The 22244-nt window shown below is 38.4% G+C and overlaps 1 protein-coding gene across 1 annotated transcript in view; it reads right to left on the bottom strand.

Moving 5' to 3' along the window:
- VAV3 (vav guanine nucleotide exchange factor 3) overlaps nucleotides 1–22244 on the bottom strand; it is a 148344-nt gene that overhangs the window by 120895 nt on the left and 5205 nt on the right. The window lies entirely within an intron of this gene.

A 22244-nucleotide genomic window follows, 5' to 3' on the forward strand; every position in this document is an offset into this window, starting at 1 on the left:
ATGAAGCTTGCAGTTCAGTCATTTAAATTTACCTAGCAGAGATTTAAGATCATCAGATCACCTTGATTTCTGTACTGAATCAAAGGCTATTTCCCTTTAAGTTATCCACATACATCAATGATGATCTGAGTCTGAAAAAGAATAAAGCCTCTGCCACAATGTTCTCCTTAAAGAGCTTTTAATGTATTTTCCTGTGGATTATTTTACACCAGACCTTACCAGGCTAAAAGGCAGTAACTGTCAAGAGCATCAGTAACTTCAGAGGGACAGCTAAAAAGGGCAATATGCACTCTTGCTAACAATTAGCTCCATGAGGTACTAGCACCTTGTGAGGACATCTTCATAAAGATGCTGTTGTAGTCTTATGAGCCACAGTCAAAAAGCAAATACAATATTTATAAGCAGCAGCATTTCAAAGGACTTCACATCAAGCTTTGAATATGCATTTTTAAAGTACTGACTCAGCAACTCAATATTACAACAGTTCTGCATGTTTTAGTGGATCCATGAGGATCACTCATATTAGGATGGATTACAGAATTGCTCTATGTTACAGCTTCCTGTTTGGATCAAAGCAGTATTTTTGATCTTGAGTGTCACAGCTGTACCAATTCAACAGCCAGGCCTACTTCACATGTTATACAACTACCCAGTGAGACACAGGAACAGCAGAGCACCTGGCAGACCAGGCTTACAGCAAAGGCACACAAATGAAAGCACTGATCAATGAGAGATGCTACAAGAACAGACTGCTCCAGTCAATGGCTGCGAACATCAGAGTAGCCAACAAACTCATCACAAAGCATCACAAAAAACATCTCTGTGCAAACCAAAGCTGCCAGGAGAGCACCTGTGACTGACCAGGGCCTCACCAATAGTAAGGATTCCCAGCTGTGCAGGGTGGACCTGCAGCCTCCACCTTTTTCCCCCTTCCCAAAGAGCCTCTCCAGCAGGTACCTCCCAGCTCACATGGGGCAGTCATCACTGGCCTATGCACTGAGCTGCTCAAGGCCAACACTGCACTTATGCCAGACAACTTTTATGCCAAGTGGAATGTTAAGAACTAATCTAGCTTGCTTAGTCAATGTGGCAAGCTTATCTGGTTTTGCAACAATTATAATTTTGAAGTCAAAATTGCAAGGTTAGAAAGCCAACAAATGTTCCATATATGTACTTCCTCCTCCATCACACTGGCAGAAAGAGTCAGAAAATGAGCTGGTCTTTAAAATTAGCTTTAAAAACAAGATGGCATATACAAAGTTATTGTTTTCTGCTGTATTTTTTCCCAGATTTTTTATTATTTTTCTTAAAAGCTATCAATGGCCACTAGGTTTGTCCATGCACAATACTGATTCAACTTAAATACCCATCTATTTTCTTATGTCAAAATTCTCAAAACCACTGACAGATGCAATACTCGCTGGAAAATTCAGCTGTCTTTTTGAAACCTAAGTTTTGAGCTTGTATTAGTGTTAGTGCTCAAGTCTCCTAGTGCAAAGAAAGCTTACAGCTGCATTAAATTGTTTACCTCTAAAGGGAACAAAAAGTTAAGGGAGAGACAGGAGCTGTCATGGGTCTAAAATCTGACCTAGATTTGGTAAAGAGCATTTTAGTGAGTTGCATTTAGCTTCTTAATATAGGTAAAAGAACCATTTAAGGGATCAGCAGTTTTTCACAAACAAGATGTCCTCTCCCTTCAGCAAAATCTCTCCAACTATTCTTAACAGATATCTACAACAAAAGAAAGATGGCAGCATTTTTCCAACAAGATTTATTAGTTACTTCAATTTTTTTTTAATTTAGTGGCAATTTTCTGACATCAGCTTTTGTTTAAATTATTGTTACTATGATTTATATCTGAGCAGATTAGAAAGCATATTACAAGCTCACATGTTTTCATGGAACTGTTAAGGCACCTACACTCTAAGGAGTAAATTAAATTCTTTGGAATATTTTAACAGTAAGACCCAGGAAGAATCTAATCCCCTGTCTTTCTCTGCCCCTCTTTTTGTTTTTTAAATACTAATTCATTAGCATGTATCATTATATTAGGCAGGTTTGACCTAATTATGATCTAATATTCAACAGCCACATAACATGTAACAAGTATTATAGGCTCCAGAAATCAATGGTAAGCATCTGTCCGATCTGCCTGCACTTGAGATGGCAGCACATCATCACTGTGTGCTAGCCAGTGCCTTCAGCAGGAGAGAAATCCTGACATCACAGTCTAACCCCTTACAACTTCAAAGACTGCTTAGTGAGTTTGACTTGGCCCTATAACCATTCTATATCCATCAGTTTTCTCTTGTAAAATGAAAATGAAATTCTTATTACTATTAAGCTAAACACAGGAGCTACAAGGATAAAGCTGCAAAACTAAAACCAAAGAATGTTCATATTTAAATTAATTCATTTTGCAGTACAACACATGAAAAAGTCTTTAAAACCCCATGTTGTATGCTACTAATGTTTCAGAAAAGTTATTTTATTATATTACCCAGAAAACTTTCAGAATTATCTCCAAAACTTTATACTGCGATCTTCTAAAGAAGGAGTTTGCCTCTTTGAAAACAGGGGTTTTTATCACTGTGGTTATTGCATAAAGGGGTAAAGATCAGTAAGAGAAGCCTCCAAATTAAAAAAGAGCATACTGCTAAATCTAGGAAGGTCTATAAAAGACAACCTTCCTCACTGGCAGTAAGAAAAATGCACCATCAATCTGCAGTCTCTCATTAGTAAGTACAGTCCTCAGGATATTTGGAAACCTACTGCATTATTGTGTTTCTTTTTCAAAAGAAAACATAGCTCAGCACACTGCAAGGGAGATCATTAGAGCAGTTGGGTACCCAGTTTTCAGAGATGCGAGGAGAGCTAAGCCTCACTCAAAGTTTCTTCCACAGGAAACATTGCCTTCCAGTACAAGAACTGGTTTCTCTTCATTAAAAATAAAATAACTTAAAAACATTCCCTTGGAATAGTTAATGATGCATTTTTTTACACCTTTTTAAACTATATGGCTTAAACTACAGCAGTCCAGCATTCTCAGTACACAGATCAGTAAAAAAAAAGTTGACACTAGTGAGAAACACAGCTTCTTTCTTGCTTCTCCACAGACATGCTATGAGAGGAGACTATATCCAGCACCAGAGACAGATGGACAGAAATCACAACCCATCCCCATTCTGTGATTCTGTGACAGGGGCTCAGGAGCCTGAAAACACTTTTCAGTATTAACAGCTATAGATTATGAAGACTTTTCCAAAGTATCCTTATGTTTCACTACTGCAAACCCATTATGCAGCCATTTTCTGGGCTGCTGAAATGGTGTAACTCCTGTGATAATCCACTATGGGTTTATGGAATAGGTTCTAGTGGCTTCTGGTCTGTTCTGCACTGAACTTAATTTGCAAGAGGCACTAACTATCACAACATTTATTAAAATGACAAGTTTGAAAAAAAAAATACATCTACCACCTTAATAATGCAGGTATGATTTATATAATTTGGATTGTATTTGTCTGAACATTAAACACAAGACAGTGGGCAAATCAAATTATACAAGGTCCCACAAAAATAGTCCACTGTTGTCTCCCACAATATTTGCCACTTCACACAAAAACATTTATTTGAGGCTTTTTCTACATATTGTTATGTGCACTGACAGAAATGCATAGAAATATTTTACAAAGGGTACTGAATAGAAATTACTAATTAGATACTAAAAGCACAGGCAGGGTTGAAGCTGCCCACAGGGAAGAAGGATTTCTCAAACTAGACCTTTATTGAAGTGAAAGATGAAACACAAAAGAAAAAGAGGGGGGAAATCATATAACCTCTATTCCCATAATCTAAGAGGTATTTCTCAAAAAATATATTTTGGCACTGAAGTACTTCAATGGAATCAAGGTCTGTTTGATACAGACCATAATATTCAGTATCTAGATGTATCCTTTGTACTAAAAGCACTTCTTTAGGCATTCAGAAACCAACACAAAGAGCTCTGAAGATCAAATTGTGCCACAAGACATTTAATGAAATTCCAACAGAGCAACACCAGTCAGGCAAGTGAAAACTGAAAGGCCAAAAAATGACAAGTACTCAGGAAAGACAAAGTTCTAATTCACTTTTTTTCTTATTTTAATTACCAATAGTGGGACAGGGAAAAAAAGCTGTTTGTATTTGTTTCAACTTCCACCTCCTTTTTATTATGATGATTGAGTCACAAGCACAGATATTTAGTCACAAGCCTGGGAAGCTGGCAGTTCCCTTGTGTCTGGATCACACATCCACACTAGGAATATACTGAAACCTCAGTTATCTAAGGCAGTCTAAACAGATGCTAGGCTATACAGGGCATTAAAATCAGACAAGATCACTGTCACTCATTGTCAGGAAAGGTGTTGTTTTCCCCCCACTGTGATTCACTGTTGCTGACATGGAATACCCATCCCTTCATCACTACACTTCACTGGCTTTTCTGCATGCTGTGATCCCAGCCCCACAGAGACTTCAGGAGGCTCCCAATAACTGCATAAAGACTGAGACCAGAGGCTCCTTGCCACCATCATGTAGAAGCTATGATAAAAGAGCAAAAACATAGAAAAGGGACTCAGCCCATTGCTCACTAAATCCACTTTACCTCCTGTGGAAGAAACAAGGTATGTCAACCACAAAGTCCTGAAATCTTCCCCTCCTATTCCTCCTCTAAATGGCAGCACTTTATAAACTACACAGCTGCAGCTATTTGTCTTTGCCTTATCTTTAAAGAGCCTTATATGCAAAACCAAAAAGTAATGGCATTTTGCATTACAGCAAGCATGTTATAGCAAAAATAGCTGAGGAAAGGCCAGACTTTCAAAACATGTATATAAAAGCAGCAATGAGAGGAGCAAACTTGACTTCAATTCATACATCTCAGAAGGTACAATTGCTTTAATTGTGAAATACTGATATTACATGCAAGGAAGCATATTCAGGTTTGTGAACATGTGAAATTTCTCTATTGGTTATTTATGCTCTTAGAAAAGCAGAATTATACAAGAATGAAAGTCAGAAAAACAGAAGAGCTGACCATTGCCATAATGCTTAAATGCACTTTCTACATCCTCAATGCTTACTACAAAACATGAAAACATGAGCTCCTGACCTGAAATAATGCTCCTGTTCCTGAAATAATGCTGAGAACAGATTAGCTGGGAATATCTTTTTTCCATTCTGTTCCTAAGAATATATGCAAAAAGGAAAATGCTGCACTTATACCTGTTAAGCAAGAAGAGAAATGTGAAAATTTCCACAATGGATTTAACTGGAAGAATTGCTTTTGTATATTCTGTCACCAAGATTGATAAGTGCAAGTTGTTTCAGTGAAAGAAAGCACTGAAACAGAACTTGTCTCCTCAAAATTTCCTTCAAGAAGTTGATTAATGCCCTGAGGGTTGCAGATTCTTGTCTTCTCACTTGTTCCATTTGCATTGCTATTTGTTGCAACAACTGTGCCGATAGAAACAGCATAAACTTCATTAAAATGCTGTTCAAGTCCTGCTGAGTCTGAATTTGAGAGAGATCCCAGAAGTGGTGACTGTGAGCAAACAGCACCATCACCTCTAGCGACCAAGCCAAGATCCCGTGACCATAGCAAAGGTACACAGCAGCAAGACCAAAACTGTACCTTGAACCTACACACATAACAAGTAAGGGGAACTAAAGATCCAAGGGTTTCATCAGTGCCTGCACAGTGTGTGCACAGAAAACTTCCAGCTTCCCTACAGTTCTTTCAGCCACATCCAATTAAGGGAGAAAATCAGGTACTTAGAGATACAGCTGCTCATATATCAAGAGTTCCTTTCCATAAGCCAGGCTGGACAGTTCCCCAACACATGCCATCTTTGATAGAACAATCCCAAAAGGAGGGTTATCAAAATAGGAGCACTTTATGCTTCTACTAAATGTCACAATTATTTTCTTTACTATCTGTATGTTAATTAACACCAGATTACTAGATAATCAGACAAAGCCCCACTGTGGTACTGACAGAATTGTACAGTCAGGGTTAACAATTCAACATAGAAATTATTCCTGGCTCTTCACAGATTTCAGCAGCCAAAGTACATTAGATTAGTTCTGCTCTGCCAAAAGGAGTAATTATCACTATATGCAGTAAAAAATAGCTGTAATGATTTGTAAGTGAATGAAGTATGGGTCCACTGATGAAGTCTTAATTCAACATCTATTAATGTCTTCTCATAAGCCAGCAAGAAAGAAAAGAGCAATATCAGACTCAGGAATGGCATTTATAACATTTTTCTTCTTCATATGTGTGCAGCTTTTCTTGGAAAAATCTTTAAAGTCAGACTCTTACTAAATGAAGGCAAAAGGGCCATAAGGAATTTAAAGAGAAGCCAACATGAGAGGATAAGTGCTCCTATTTTCAATAAGCAAATTGAAGCTACCAGGCAAGTAAGCATTACTCTTTTTCTTAACTCTTAGATAAAATCTATTAACTTGCAAATTACATTTAAAAAAGAAACTAACACACACAGGAAGAGCACGTCACTCACATCAAAGGAATTCAGTTTTACATTCTGCATTTGACCTCCTCTTCAGGAAACCACCTCAATCATTCAGAGGATCAATATTTCTAAAGCTCTAAGTAGAAGCAAACCAAGCAAATGTTAAATACCTTCCAGACTTTGCTGTCAAAAAGCCACAAAGCAGGTACACTAATAAATATGGAGGAGACACCACACTGAGCTCTTTGTAGAGGTGCTTACAGTTCTGCTACCATTACATGCCTGAAGAATTTTACTAGGAAATGTGCTGTGCAAAGAACAGACACTCTTTAATTCATAAGATTAAGGAGCAGCTAGGGAGACCTGTAATGTTATTACCTTTCCAGATGTGGGCATTCTTTGAAGACCTGCACAACACAAGCTGCTGTATGAACTATAAAACTGTATTAAATTCCTCTGAACCACTGCTAACACTTTTTGAATATTAATAGCATGTTCTTTATTTGATCACTTAATGTAGTAATTAAATATTCATAGGAAGGCTCTTAAAATTCCTAACTGACTACTATTCAATTGTGTCTATTGCATTTTGGCTTGAGTATGAAATTCTGTTTATGTGTGTTTGCTCTTTTCTTTACGTCAAAGAAATAAAATGGAAATTAAAACTTGAAAAAAAGCTGAGGAAGCACAAAGGATGCTCCACTTCTATTAATATTGATTCCAGTGAATAGAGAGCAGGGAAAGAAGTTCAGGATTTTTATGCATTACTAACTCTCTCCTTGGCATTACAGCATTGGTTGAGCAAGTGAGCAAAGAAACATTGAAATTCTCTTTGTCCCTGAAGTCAAGTGCTCCCATGAGCCATGAAACTGGCAATACAGGGAAATACTTAAACCATTAAACCCCCACTACAGGAATTCCCTAAGCGTAATTGGCAAGAGAAAGGGGTGGGAGAACTGAGGACAGCACCCTGTTGCAAAGGGCAATTTTTAGAGTACCACTTTGTTCCCCACTAGCAAGACTTAACAAAATCTATTCTGCAGTATCTTGTCAAAAAAACAGCAACTGGAACACGGTATTAAGCATGTAAAGCACAAAGAGATTAGCTAGGGAGTTCCTGTGCATAGTTACCTTTTCAAATAGGTAACCCTATCTATCTTATATCCCAAAGCTGCATTTCTAAAATGTCTTTCGAGGAAGATCTGAGTGTTTTACAAGCAAATGCAAAAAGAACATGGAAAATAGTCCTAAGGAGAACATGAATAGGAGGAAGACAACAAAAAGGAAATTAAAAGAGGACCCCAGGAAAAGGAACAGGAAAGGGGCAGACGCACACTAAAACAAAAGTCTAAACAAGAAAATCAAAATAGACTAAAAGAGAGATCCAGGAGCAAAGAGCACTGAAATAATAAAATACTTGATTCATTAATTGTGTGAGACATGAATACAAGAAAATAATGTGTTAAAATGCTCCAGGCAAAATTCTTTATGAAACTGCCATTTAAAGTAAAATTGTAGTCACTGTGCCATAAGGTGTATTTACAATTGTGATGTGGAAAAACTGCTTCTGTACACAGCAGAAGTGTTAATGACACTGATTTCCTACTTGGGTGTATTGTCATTGGTCCCAACATAGGCTTTCTAAACACTGAACATTTCAACTTCGTTGATGAAATACTAGCAGTAGTCAGAAACCTCAAAACCTATACCTTCCTAAAGGATTTAAACTTATTGTAGGGCGGAGGAAGGCCTAAAGCCTCCAGCTTAACTGATACACCTAAACAGCAAAAAAGAATGGAAAGCCTCAAACTAATTAGCTCTTAACACTTTTACAGTCAGAAAACAAAAATTATATTCACACTGAAACCATGAAAAACCTTACAGCAACAGTATGAAACACAGATCTTCACATCTGTGCAAAAAAGAACACCCTGTACATCTGTACATTTGTTCCATATTGTTTGCTTGGCACACTAAAGAGCTGCTTCCATTTTGTCTTGATATCTTTTATTCATGACTGTGCTTGGCTTTTACCAAGTCTCTAATGTTGGTGCAATAACATGAGAAGACCTCTTACCTTCCCTAGGGAAGGGAAATTAATTTTGGAGTGAGCCCTAAAGGAGCCCTATGAAGTTGTGACAAAAAGCTGCCACACAGGCTAAAGGCAGAGACTTCCCTGGGGGATCCACACCCGACTTCAGCTCCATTACAGAACCACAATCCCTTTAACTTATTTCTATCCCACACCTGAAAGTAAGCACCACTGAATTCACCATCTGAACTGGATCTTCTTTGTGAATAACTTGGGGCTGTAGTTATGTAACACAGGCCCCAAAAGCCAGACCTGGACCTCGACCATGTAATCCCTTTACATACATCTACAGTGTAGGTTCAAGAGCATGTTTAAGTCAGCATGTACTAACTTGTTCTTTTCTAAACACTTAAACTCTCAATAAAGTCAGCACTGAATCCTGCATAGAAATTCGACACAACTGGGGAGGGGAGGGGAGTGCTGATGACCTACACAGGGTTGACAGCTACTATTAAAGGTGAACCGAGCCCAGATAACTCCTGTGCTTTTCCATTTCTTACCAGCAGATACAGGTCATGTACTAGGTCTTTGATTTCCACGAGGAAGGAACAATATTCTCATTAACAGTCATTAGCAGTAACATGCATGATTCATTAAATACTTAAAATGTTTTCTTGAATTGCATATATGCATTCTTTTCCAAACTCTTAAGTTCACAGAATAAATTCCTAGCAAGACCTTAAGGATGCACGTACAGCTCTCTACAAATTGCCCAATACAAATCTGACTGTCCTCTAGTTACCTATTTTAAAAATCCACTGTTCTATTTTTGCTGGTGTGTCACTTCAGGTTTGCAGTTTATTAGACCATACTCTCCGTGGCAAGGACAGGGGTTTCCAATATATTCAGAGAATACTTCTCAAGGATTGCAAGTCAAGTAAGTAGAACAGATAAGTCCAGAAACCCAAACCACAAACCAGTGGGAATGGCCATGAACGGAAAACAAACTCCAAAAGTAAATTTGCACAATTGGAGGTGAAAACTCAATGGCTGTATAGTATTTTTACGCTTTGTGATGTTCTCTGGAGCTTCAATGTATTGACCTGCCACCAAATGCCATTCTTCCTGCATTGAGTGCCATACAGTTGGCATATCTAAAGTGCTAACTAGTATCTCCATTGGACACCCTGTCTTTCCACACTGGAAAGGACAGCAAATAATTTTCTCTTTTCTCAGGCCTCTCAGTCTCCCTCCCTGTGTTGCCTCTTGCCAAAAGCTGACAAATTGTTCATTTTCTATTGCTCATTTAATACAATCAAAAACCTCCTCAGCCCTTGTCTGAACTCTTTTTAATTTTATTACATCCTTCTTCAAACAGAAGACCACATCTACATCTAGACCACATCTACAGATAACAGGAGTACTGTGGCCTATGCACCAAACTGCAATGACATAATGAACCATAATGCATAACAGCATAATGAATGTTTGGGGCACAAAACAAGCTTCAGCACATGCATGTAGCAAAATTCCCTAGGTACTACATCCTCCACTGCTCCCTATGGGAACAGACTACTGTTCTGAAGAATCTGATCTGGATGTCAATGGTGAAGTAGATGAAACTGTGGTTTGATCCACAGCTGCAATTCCTGTGATAAATAAGACACAAAACCATTAAGAGTTCTCAATTTCCAAAAGTTCTGAGGAAAAAGGCAATTAAAATACAAATTTTAAAATGTAGAAACTAGCATCTTTTTACATGCTGCTTTGCACCATGTCACTCTGAAATCCAGCCAGCATTAGGCAAACTGCACTTCATTTTTTCAGTGACACGTAACCCTCCTAATTAGGGGAATCAAGTGAAGCATCAGTATAACACAAGAATTGGTAAGTTTTAGAACCTTAATTTACACCACCAACTTAAAAACAGACAAATCTTTGTGAAGCTGCAGTAGGCTTCCTTCCTTAAGGATGCTGACAAACAGTGAAAGAAAGGTTCAGTGGTCATAAAACATTCCACCTGTACACCATCATAGGCACTTGCTGCCTAAAAGGCTGCATTCACTCACTCCAAGCTGTCTGCCAAAGTAAAACACATCATTGAAGGCAACACAAATTTGCATGGGAGATGTGTCAAAATTGCATAAATACCTACTTCCACTAGTATGAATTAACAACTGTGATCATCTCAGCACAGGCAAGTGGATGCTCACAGAAATCCATGTGTCACCTCTGTATGTGTCCCATTTCATGTGACAGCTAAATTATACTGAAGCTGGTCTCACAATAACAGCCTAAGGTACACCAAGAAATGGTCCAAAACTACATTTCAAAGGATGTCATTTCGGCATCTCACAGAGTAAAACATTCATGAGCATGGACTCATGAGAATGAAGATTTATGAAAATATGAAAAGAAGAAAAAAAAATTAAAATCCTAGAGCACAAGTGAGTATTTGTAATAGCCTAAAATAATCAAATTGTGAATAAACCAAATACTTTGAAACCTGAGCAGCAGAGTATAATTTAGCATCATCTGGACTGTCTGCTGAGCAATTTGATGCAGTACAGTCAGGGTTTTAAATGGAGGATGTGAGCACCAGTGAGAAGTCTGCATTACTGAACAATACTATGTACTGAGTCTTAAGATACTAATATCTTTTTTTTTCTACAATCCAATTCAGAAGACTATTCTTAAGTAACCGTAAAATAGATGGTTGTTTGAAACAGCTCATCATAAACAACATGAAGGCAGGTTCAGTAAAGAGCCCAACATAACTGTAAAAAGATCTGTTGCTCAGTCTTCAGCAGGTAAAGTCCATGGGAGACCATAAAACACCACACAGGAAAGCTGCCTCTTCAACAAGAGAGCAGCATGAAGCCCAAGAGGCAGAGCAAGCTTAGTGTCTCCCCTGAGCCCCATGCCCCAGTGCCACAATGACTTAATCCTTCAGCAGTGCAAAAGGCCCCCACCATACTGGCAGAACTTTACTGTTACGGTATCTCAGCAGTTCCTGTGATTTAGACTGCAAAAATGGAGGGGTGCTGATGGAGCCCAGGAGCAGATGCTCAGAGCACAGGGCAGAAGAGGAAAGCCACACTTCAATAACCACCTGGGGCACCCTGCCACCAATACCTTGTCAAGTACAAGTGTCTTGCCACCAGATGCTTCCACCCTCTTGCTATACAACCACCTTGGGAAGAAAACTGCAGAACATTGCACCAAAATAATAATTTTAATTATTAAAGTACAATGTGCTTTGAGTTTTGGCACATTATTCCAAGTGCCTGTAGACTAACTGTGTTAAGGATCATTTTAAAAGTGAAGAACTCATCCCAGTCTTTATGTTACTGACTCACAGCTGAATGACTTCAGAACCACACTGCACTGCACACATATTGGTGACCTCATGAAAAGTAAATTTCTTGAAGCATTTTAAAAACACCTGTAAAAGGTATTCCTCATTCCTGAAGGAAGGACTGTGTAAATTATTAATATTAGTTTCATGCTTTTATTTTCATTTACCTTAAATTTACAAGAGAAATACACAATGCCAGAAAAACTAATCTACCAAGGCAACCTGAGAACCACTAGCTTGGGAAGTCCTCCTTCAGTGCTCTGTTGGTCTTCTGAACTTAGTGAAGAGAGTTGGATCCTGTTTTATTAATAAAATTAGTCCTATTAAAATCTAAGATGCTAATGCATGTAGAACAAATTAAATATTTAGTAATTTAGCAGCAGTGTGTGATAGCACAGCACAATTTAAGTTAGTTGTATAAATGCATCCCTGTCATCTTAAATGTAGTATCATCAATAGCATTCATTTTAACCAGGCATGCCAAAATTACAGCAAGAGACTGGCTATTTACAAAAATCTACATAAAAACCAACAGTCACTCTTGTCATGGCTAAAAATTTCTGCATGAACAGTAACCCATAACTGGTTTTGGCACTGATGCATGCATAAAGGAAAACATACAGCCTAACACAGGGACAGTGAAAGCATCTGCCTGAGAGCTGGCACATTTTTTTTAACTTATTATACAAAAGAGCACATACAGAAGCAGTACAAGCAGCTGCTGTAGCATACTTCCAAGCCTCTGCACAAGCATCAGCTTACTAATTGCCCACCAGAACATCACTTCAACACAAATGGTTCCTTAGGTGGTTTTTTTAAATAACATACTGATTGCAAACATTGGAGCTAAGCTGTAAGAACGTCTATATTTTGTCTAGAAAACCGCATTTTATGTCAGATTTTGTTTAGTATTGTTTTGTTCTGCAAACTAATCAGCTAAATAAAATGAAATCTAAATAAAACACAGTATGATCCTGGATTAGTGACTATTGTCTAAAAGGCATAATAGCTTATTGAGACAAGATTAGAAAGAAAAACAAAATCAATATATATGCAATTTGTAACTAGGAATTTATAACAATGACAAATCTTTCTCTGCCTCTCTATGGAGATGGTGCTCAGTACTGGAGAAGCAACAATAGTGATTTTTTAGAAAAATGGACACAACAATACTGCAAGGCTGATTCTTGCCTTTAACTCAAGGAGTCATGTAGTCAGGGTCCATGTAGCAAAAGACAAACTTGTTTGATTTATTGCAAGATGCTACTTTAGTGTGAACAACTAGATAGAAAAAATATGCAGCAACAGCCTTTTAATAGATCAGAATAAATGAGGTTATGTAAAACAAGGACAGGAGAGTAATTAATCAAAACAATTAGAATAGACCCTTGCAACTAATTTCCTGGGCATAGGATTCAGGAAATATTTGTGTTCAGCTCCCATTCACTTTTTTCAGAAATAAGCATTTTTCCATTTGTGACAATAACATGCCACTTCTCAATGCATTCTTAAAAATCCCAGAAATCGGTATACAGTAAGTACTTCACCTAGTCCATATAATTATTACACTCTTGCACTGCTCACTTATCTCTAAATGAAACCACAAGAGCAGCTATGTGAATATGTTCTTTAGCAAGGACTGGAAACTCACAAGTCTGTGACTCATTGTTCCGCTGAAAACAGCTGTGCCACACACAACTGACCCAACCGAGCCTCTGAACATGACTCAGAGCGCTACCAAAATCTGTCCACATCTGCTACCACCAAGAGGCCACCCCATCAGGACATGAACACCTCCACACAAATTCTTGACAAACTCTCCCACGGCCTCTCTCCTCAAGTCTTCCCACCTGCTTGGAGAGTCTCCTCAGGGCAGTGAGGAAACTCTCTCCTCTCTCTAGAGGAGACACAAGGTACCCGCACATCTGCTAAATCCGTCAGGTGTACACCCTGCCATCAATAAACACAATGTGAAATTCGTACAAGTCTGCTCTCTGTAATTCACAAGGAAAATTATTCTTTAAAGATGGCAGGGGAACCAATAAACTGTGGTTCAAATGACATTCCCTTTTCAATACCAGTATGCCTTGCCACTCAAGGGTATTTCTGATTAATTTTTTTGACAGCTGCAGAGAACTAGAAAAAAGTAAATTGTCCCATTTCCTTATCTGTCAAAACAAATCAAATTACTGTCTGCTAAATGTGGTAATTTCTTGCATGCAATAGAGGACACTCAAGAACATGTATAGGAAATCCAAGGACCTCCTAACAGAATGATATGGAAATCACTTCTTTTTGTTAGTGACTACTCTTATGAAAACTTTAAAGATTTTATTTTTTAAAAAATTGTACCCATTTCAAAGCCAGTTGAGGGAGAGAAAAAAAACACACCACACAAATTATTTGCTCCTCATGTGTACTCACAGTGAAATCTATAAACACTTAAGATCACTAGTTTATCTTCCAATGGGGACACTAATAATTGGTAAGAAAAGGCAGAAATTAAAATGGTTGAAAAAGAAAATGATGAAATAAGAGTAGAACAAATTTTAAAAGGCTAGTTGAAGTCATTCCCACAATTATATACAGTAAAGAAAATTAAAGGAAGCACAGGAGAGAAGACTAGACGTGACAATGACAACTTTGATGAGGAAAGCACAATAGAAAACTAAGCAGAAGCCACTTCCTCACAGCAGCACGTTTCAGCTCTGAAAGGGTACCTAAGGCAAATTATTCACAAGTTATGAAAGATTCAATATCAAAGTAAAAAAATCACCAACCTGGATTAAGATCCAATACTAAAGTACAAAAATTATTGACCTGGATTAAGTTCTCATCAGTATCCCATTGTGAAACAAACAGTTTAAAGCTGCTCCAGTAAGTCAAAGTATATGAAATCATAGCATCAGCTAGCACAAAGAGATGACAATTACTCTTCAAATGTATGTTCTCCATTAAACCAAGAAACTGCATGAAAAGAAGTTTTAGTCCCGTGAGAAGCTTTTAAAAAATAACTCGCAAATGGTAACATTTAACTGCTTCAGCCTCAAGTGGAGAAATAACATGAACAAACCAAGACAAAAGGTGTGCATTTACAGAACAGCTACTGGTCACTGATGTTTGACCTTCTTGAGCTTTCATTGACAGCACATCCACTTCCATGGAATAACCAGCTGGGCATCACCCACTTCCTGCCTGCAATTTCCTTGAATTATACCAGGCCTATGAAGACCGAGCAAACAAGCAAAACCACAGAAACCAGAAGAAAAATTATTCACTATGGAGGTAAGCCCTCAGGTACATCATTGTGTAGCAGTTTGTATCTCACAATATAGATAAACTCAGTGTAGTGGTTGTTTCACTTTGAATTTAAATAGTGAGTCTGGGAAGCAAAAATTTAACTATTATGTCTATCAGCCTCTGAAAAGTGAGTGGAACTCACTGGAAAGACACAGAAACCACTGAGACTGATGTCCAACACAAAGGAGATACAGGATGAATGTGCTGGCTAGCAGGACTGGCTATTTCTGCCTTGCAAGCAACCTTAAAAATCAGTCTGAGAAGTGGTTAAAAATAATTACCATTCCCATCCCCACCTGCTCCTCTGGACACAACCACAGAATAGTATTGCTTAAGCACTGGTGTGGTGGCACAAATCTCCAGAGGTTGGTGACAAGGGTAAGAATCAAGTCAATCTGCCTTCAAAAAGAACAAGTTTCCAGTTTGATTCACCCTGCAGGCTGCCAGCACTCGTTTTTTTCCTCATCACTCCACCAGAGTGACCTGCCCAGTCATCTGAAACAAAGTAGCAAAACAATTTTGGGGACACCCTCACATATGTTGCAAGCTCTGATTGCAACAGGGAAACAGCAAAAACTTTTACAATAATGGGTGAAAGCAAAGCAATCACTATTTACGAAAAGTAGTCACCGAAAAGTAGTTTAAAACAGCCCAACATGAGATTGCTGGTCAAGTACTGTCTGGTCCCTTGAACCTCATTTTCACTGGTCCTAAAAGCATAACTTCCGCCAGAGCCTTCATGCCCAACACACTCATCCAGGAGCTTCCGGAGGAGACGCGCTCTTAGGAAACAGATTTCAGACAATCTGCACAGGGGTGAGGCCAACAGGAACACTGAAGGCAACAGGGAAGGGGAAACAGTTGAACGGAAGAAAGAGCATCAGGAATGAAGTGAAGGAGGAAACAGATGCACTGGCAGAAAAAGAAAATACAAGTGGGAGGGGAAAGCAAATGTAGAAGGTGAAAGTAATGCAGACCAGTTTGAGAGGAGAGAGCACAAGCACAAACGCTGCAGAAGAGATTAATCAAAACAAATGAGAATTACAGACAAGAATAAAAGATCGGGGGAAAAAGTAATAATTTTTAAAACCCCAGACCCATCACAGCAGTACTTCTTATTAATCACAGAGCAGTCTGGGTTTCTGATAGGTGACATCAAGTCACCTGAGTCAAGGTAGAAAAATATGAGAAACAGGGAAGATTGGAAAAAGGTTGTCACTAGCAGACCCATCAGGAAAATGAAATATTGTATAGAAACCCTAACATTTCAAGCTTTGCTATTCTTTCAAATCAAGACAAAAGGCATTTTAAGTTCATTAAACTTTAACATGATTTTATTGAAACACTGGACTTTGAGGTCAAACTCTAATACACATTAGCACAAAACAGAAAAAGCTGGATTTCTTTTCCAAATAGTTTTAAAAACATCTTCCAAGAATGGCATTTTCAGGGCTGATTTTCCTGCTGAACTTCTTCACCATTAATTTTATATTAGGCATAACATTAGATGAAATCACTAGTTTTTCACCAGAATTAAAAGATACATAACTTAGGAATTATTTCCAAACCTAAACATTTAGCAAACTATATTTGTGGTCCTGTATGTTGGGCCCCAGAGATGGGCAAGCATTTTTAAAAAGCCATTCCACTGCATGGAAATGGACACAGGTTCTGTGTCAGAAGGAGCAAGTCCTTAATTAATGTAACAACTACTTTTAGAAGACCTACACAGACAAACCCACTAAAAGAGCAATTTTGCCCCAAAAAAGAACATCTAAGCCTTTCTTTGCTGCTAAGCAGAGCCCACATGCATTCACAATTACTGTAATACTACTGATGGAAGGATCCACCCCTCAGGCCTATTTCTAGTGAGGTGTGCTGAGACAGTGTTACATAATACATTCCCCCTCTTGTTTCAGGACTTTTTCATTAGTTGTTGTTTGCCTATGTTTCTCCCATTGGTCATGACAAATAATTTATAATTCCTTTTTTTTAACTTATGGGTTTTTTTACTTCATAGCAGGTATTTTTAACACAAGAGAATAGTTCACAGTACATTAATATTGCTATAACTTGTGCTCTTGAAATAACATGATGCTCTATGGGGCTTCCAAGCTACAAAAACCTACATTTTCAGAAAAAAGAAAGCAGATAGCTTAAATTAAGCAGATTCCCCAGGGGTCTATGAATCTGAGCAATTATAGCTGGGAAGACACACAAATTTGAAATATGTTCCAGTGTGCTTCTCATGAAGTGCAGCCCACCCTGTACCCTGCATGGCTGAATTATCCCTACATCCACACTCTCTCATCACCCTCTGCATTAACAGATACATGTCCCAGGCAGCATAGCCTTTCATCTCAGCTAATAATTTTACCATGGTCTTCAGCAGAAAGGGAAACGATAAGGCTGTGATACAACTATAGAGGCATTCCAATAGAATTACAGGAGTCACTGCTTCCATAGAGCTTCATAAAACCTGCACCAGCAAAGTACCAGTAGCTACCAGCACCTTCTGAGGCACAGTCCTTCAAACCAACAATATCGCTTGAAGGCATCACTGAGAACAGTTGGGGAGTTAAACCTCAGCTTTACAGAGTGCCATCTGTTCAGCATACTTGCAGTGAATCCAGCGGCCTCAGCACAATCCACAGAGAAGATGCATCACCATATTCAGTGCTGCCAACCACAAATGCAAACTCAGTGAACACAGACCCTGGATAACTTTCTCCTGACTACTTGTAGTGATTAACATCAAGGCACAGTGGTGGGTAAATCTGCATTGCCCTCTTAGATGGAGAAAAAGAAGATTTCAGGACAGGCAGAAATCAAAACAAAAATGGCTCAAGTTAACCCTACTTGACTCCCATAAAACCTCAGGACAGCACACACCTGTTAAAGACCTCTTAAGATTTTAACATGTTCTGCACTTTTAAAATGTTCTAAGAATTCAGTCAAACCAAACACTGCTGCTAAGAGGACACACACACATCCCAAACAAGCCCTCTGGGGTATGGCCCAAAAATTATTACTTCAAATCAAGCCCCCAAAAAGATAAGAGATCCATACACCAAAAAAATAAAAAAATTAAAAAAAAAAAAAATAAAAATAAAAATAAAAAAAAAGAAGAAAGTGGGAAATCAAAGCTCAGCAGGAATTTTAAACAATGTTTAAAAATAAGAACTTCCCAATTCAGAAGAGAATCCGACTTGACACCCTGCATCACTTGGTGCACATACGCAGAGGATAAACCATTAAGACAAAGTGAAACCTAAATATTTCCGGACGCAACTTCACACAGTTGAGCAAAACTGGTACTACTGTGAAATGCAAAATCTGAGCCACAATGTAGGATGAAGAGGCTTTTAAAATAGCTGCCTCAAAATAAGTTAGGTTTTAAAAGCTTGGCAGAAATCCCTTTCCAACCAACCACACATCAACTGACCATAAACCCAAAGGCAGCAGCCTGCAAGGGCACTTCAGGGAGTCTCACTCTTTCTATTTTGAGAGTGAAAGATGCTGCAGGCAAATGCAATAATTTGAACATTCTCTCTAGTGTTCTCTCCCACACTACTTTTCCAAGAAAAAGAAATTCAAATCTTGATCTAAACCCTACAGAGCTAGTGGGATTAATGAGTGTTCACTTCAAGCTACAATTCATATGGTAGCACTATGTCATCACCATACCTCCATCCAGAGACACCTAAAATCTGAGGGGACACTGGTGTAGACAAGGTGTGGTCCTCCATCTGCCTTTAACCTTCTATGTGCTGAAATCAGGCATCCTTATTCATAGATCCTGAGAAATTTAGAGGGAAAAATACCATGGGCCTTATGGCCTTTTATCAGCTGAAAAAAAGCATCATTGCTACATGAGGCAGTGGTTGATGGGAATTTGAAGTCACTCACTGGAGCACATAAGTCCAATTTAAACCTTGGCTGCTAACACACAAGCTGAGCACAAGGAATTATACAAGCTATGATGATGCTATAATTATTACAGTATCTTAGTTTTGAGCATGTGCAAGCAAAATAACATGTTCATTTCTTAAAGCATCAAATTTCCTGCACAACAGTGAAGTCAGACTGCTTTGACAATTAACATTGAGGGACAAGTTCTAATAATTCCATTTTAATTGACTCTCAGGCTTCTTTCCATATAGAAACAGTGTGAATGAAGGAACGGCAATGGTACAAAATACCCTAAGTACAGATTATGCAGCACATACCATTATACAACTCAGAAACAAATACGCAAATTTGATAGCATCAAGGATAAAAGGGCATATCTAAGGATTTTGGAAATACAAATTATCTTGTTCTGCTAAGCTTTACCAGTTAAAAACATGCTTTAAAAAATGCCTTGCTTTGTTAGGTGTTTTTGGTTTGGGTTGATTGGAGGTTTTATCAGAAAATATTTGATTATAGCAACAATGTGCTTTCTGTGTTTTTTGGTGGGGTTTTTGTTTTTTGTTTGTTTTGTTTTGGGGTTTTTTTGTTATTTGTTTGTTTCTGCAAGGCAATCATACTACAATCTCTATATGACTTAAAATAAGTTTCAGGAATAGAATGAGAAAAAAATAAGTACAGACAGATTAACTGAATACCTATTAACCAATTATAAAAAAATTCTGAATGAAAGTAAAGGCCAAACATTTTTTGGATTGTAATATAAGACAGCTGAACCATACCTGTAGATCTGCAAGACCATTTTAAACAGTACACTAGTGGCTTTTACACAAATTGCTACAATACCTCCACAGTATGCAATTTATGTATAATGTTTCATGTTATGAATCTACAAAGAAACAAATATCCTACTAATAGTCCTTCAGTGTTTCAAGTTACCAAGACATTCACTATTGACATTTAGTATAGGATGACAGAAAGGGTTATTGACCTATATTTTTCCAAAAGATATATTCTCATTTGACAATGTGGTAAACTGAAGCCAGTAGCATTCACTGGGCTTTGAGAGAACATCTTTCTCTTAAATATAAGAAAATCAAAGATGTCAGTTCAGATTGCATTTTACACATCATAAGTCTTAGCAAACAGCTGGTATTTCGCAGTGCCTCAAGTCTTAAACATGATTTGTCAAAGCAAAATAAGAGGAAAGAAAAGGTAGCTCGAGATGTTGCCAAGTACACTAAAAAGTTCGGGGGAAGAAATTAATAGCCATTTGATAAACAGCACATCAATTCATACTTCTCTGTGAAATTGAATTTTTAAAATACTGAAATAATAGAATGTATGGTAGTACTAAACATTGCTATGAAGTATTATGGAATGAGATGGAAGTACCACAATGCTGTTTCACAGCAACAGAAAGGAGAAGAAAAAAAAATCAAAGGTTTCTGATGGAAATTTTGTTCCATTTGGTCTTTAAAGAACTAGAGGTACAATTTTAGTATTGTGGGAACAAGTTCAAAAAGTGGCACCTCTATATAATGCAAAACCTAAAGAAGCTAAAACTGTCAGTGATCTAATAAACCAGTGCATATTCCTCTGTACTCAGACACCCACACAATCAGGGCACGAGCCAGGACTTCCCTGCCTGCTCCAGGCAGTGACACACTCGGGTCTGGACAGTTGCTGTCCTCTTCCCCAGCATGTGGCAGGACACAGAGGGGAGCACACCCCAGCAGCTCTCCTTTGCAGCCACACACACTTGTCCTGTTCCCCTCTGGGTCAGCTGCCAGTCAGGGACCAACATGACCTAGGTAGAAGGGTCTCCTCTGTTTCACCAATGTCAAACTGGGATCTGGAAGCCCTTCGTGCCTGTGCCTCTCACCAGCCTGCCAGCTGCTGCTCCCAGTTAGCCCTGCTCCCCAACACCCAGAGCACTGAAAGCCAGGCTCAGCTGTGCCAGTCCCTGCTGGCATGGCCAGGATGGATGCACCACCACACTCCCCGCAGGGCCTGCCCCCCACCCGTGGCAGCTGCCTTGCAGCTCTTTCTCTCCTCACCCTCTGTATTTCCTTCTTTATAACTGTGATTTCATCAATGCTTTTGACCTTCAAAGGAGAGCAGAAAGAGTGCATGTGAGAAATCCAAGACCCTCTCTCTCCCCAGTGCACAAACTGTAGTGCTGTTTTTTGCTAACCCAGCCTGCTGTGCTGTGCTGCAGCCTGGCAATAAACCTCCTGCACCTCACAGGCCTAAGGCAGCATGTTACAACAGAGACTGGCATGCCAGCAATGATAAAGCCATTATCCATTATCATTAAAGAATAGTACAGCATATCCAGATTGGTTTTTTGTACTTATCTTGCAATAAATATCAAAATTCTTAACTGTCTTGCTTTCTGATATCCTTTTCAAACCAGCTTCCTAACTTATGACCATTCTCTGTAGTTAATATTGTTTCCCTTGATTATATCCTCCTACTTTTTATACACATATCTCTCATCTTTATTTAACCCTTTTGCTTTGCTTCTTTTCATAAGCAGTCCTTCAACTTGCCACTATCACAGGTCTCCCACCTTTGTCAGACAAGGCTCTGAAAATAACTTTGTTTTTCCCACATGGCACAGTAGCATGCCGTGCAGACATTAATTTATATCATCCACTGCTGGCAGATGCTACAGCCTCTGTGAGAAACCAGCATGAATATTTTTTCTATTAATGCATTACATAGCTGTCAGCACATCAAAATTTTGTGCAGAAGGGAACATTTGAGACACCTCTTGGCAAGATGCATATGCTGCATTTAATAACTGTACAATAAACATAACATGTAAAATAAGCTTTACCATAGAGTACAACTGCAGTTTTCCCTTCCCCCCAACAAAAAAGAATCAGTGTGAATCAATTAAAAACATTACAACAGTTTTCAAGAGCTATTTTCTTCACCTTCTTAAGGTAGGAAGAATTACCTAGAAAAACCAGGTCACTACTTTTTCATCAGTCTTTTCTTAGAACAAAACAGAGGTCATATTAAGGTTTTGCTTTGAACAAATACTTATTCAAAATACTTTATCAACATGTATAAGATACGCATATGTACACAACTTACACATGGATAAATATACCTTTTCTGG

This window comes from Lonchura striata, chromosome 9, assembly GCF_046129695.1.
Source record: "Lonchura striata isolate bLonStr1 chromosome 9, bLonStr1.mat, whole genome shotgun sequence".
Lineage (NCBI taxonomy): Eukaryota > Metazoa > Chordata > Aves > Passeriformes > Estrildidae > Lonchura > Lonchura striata.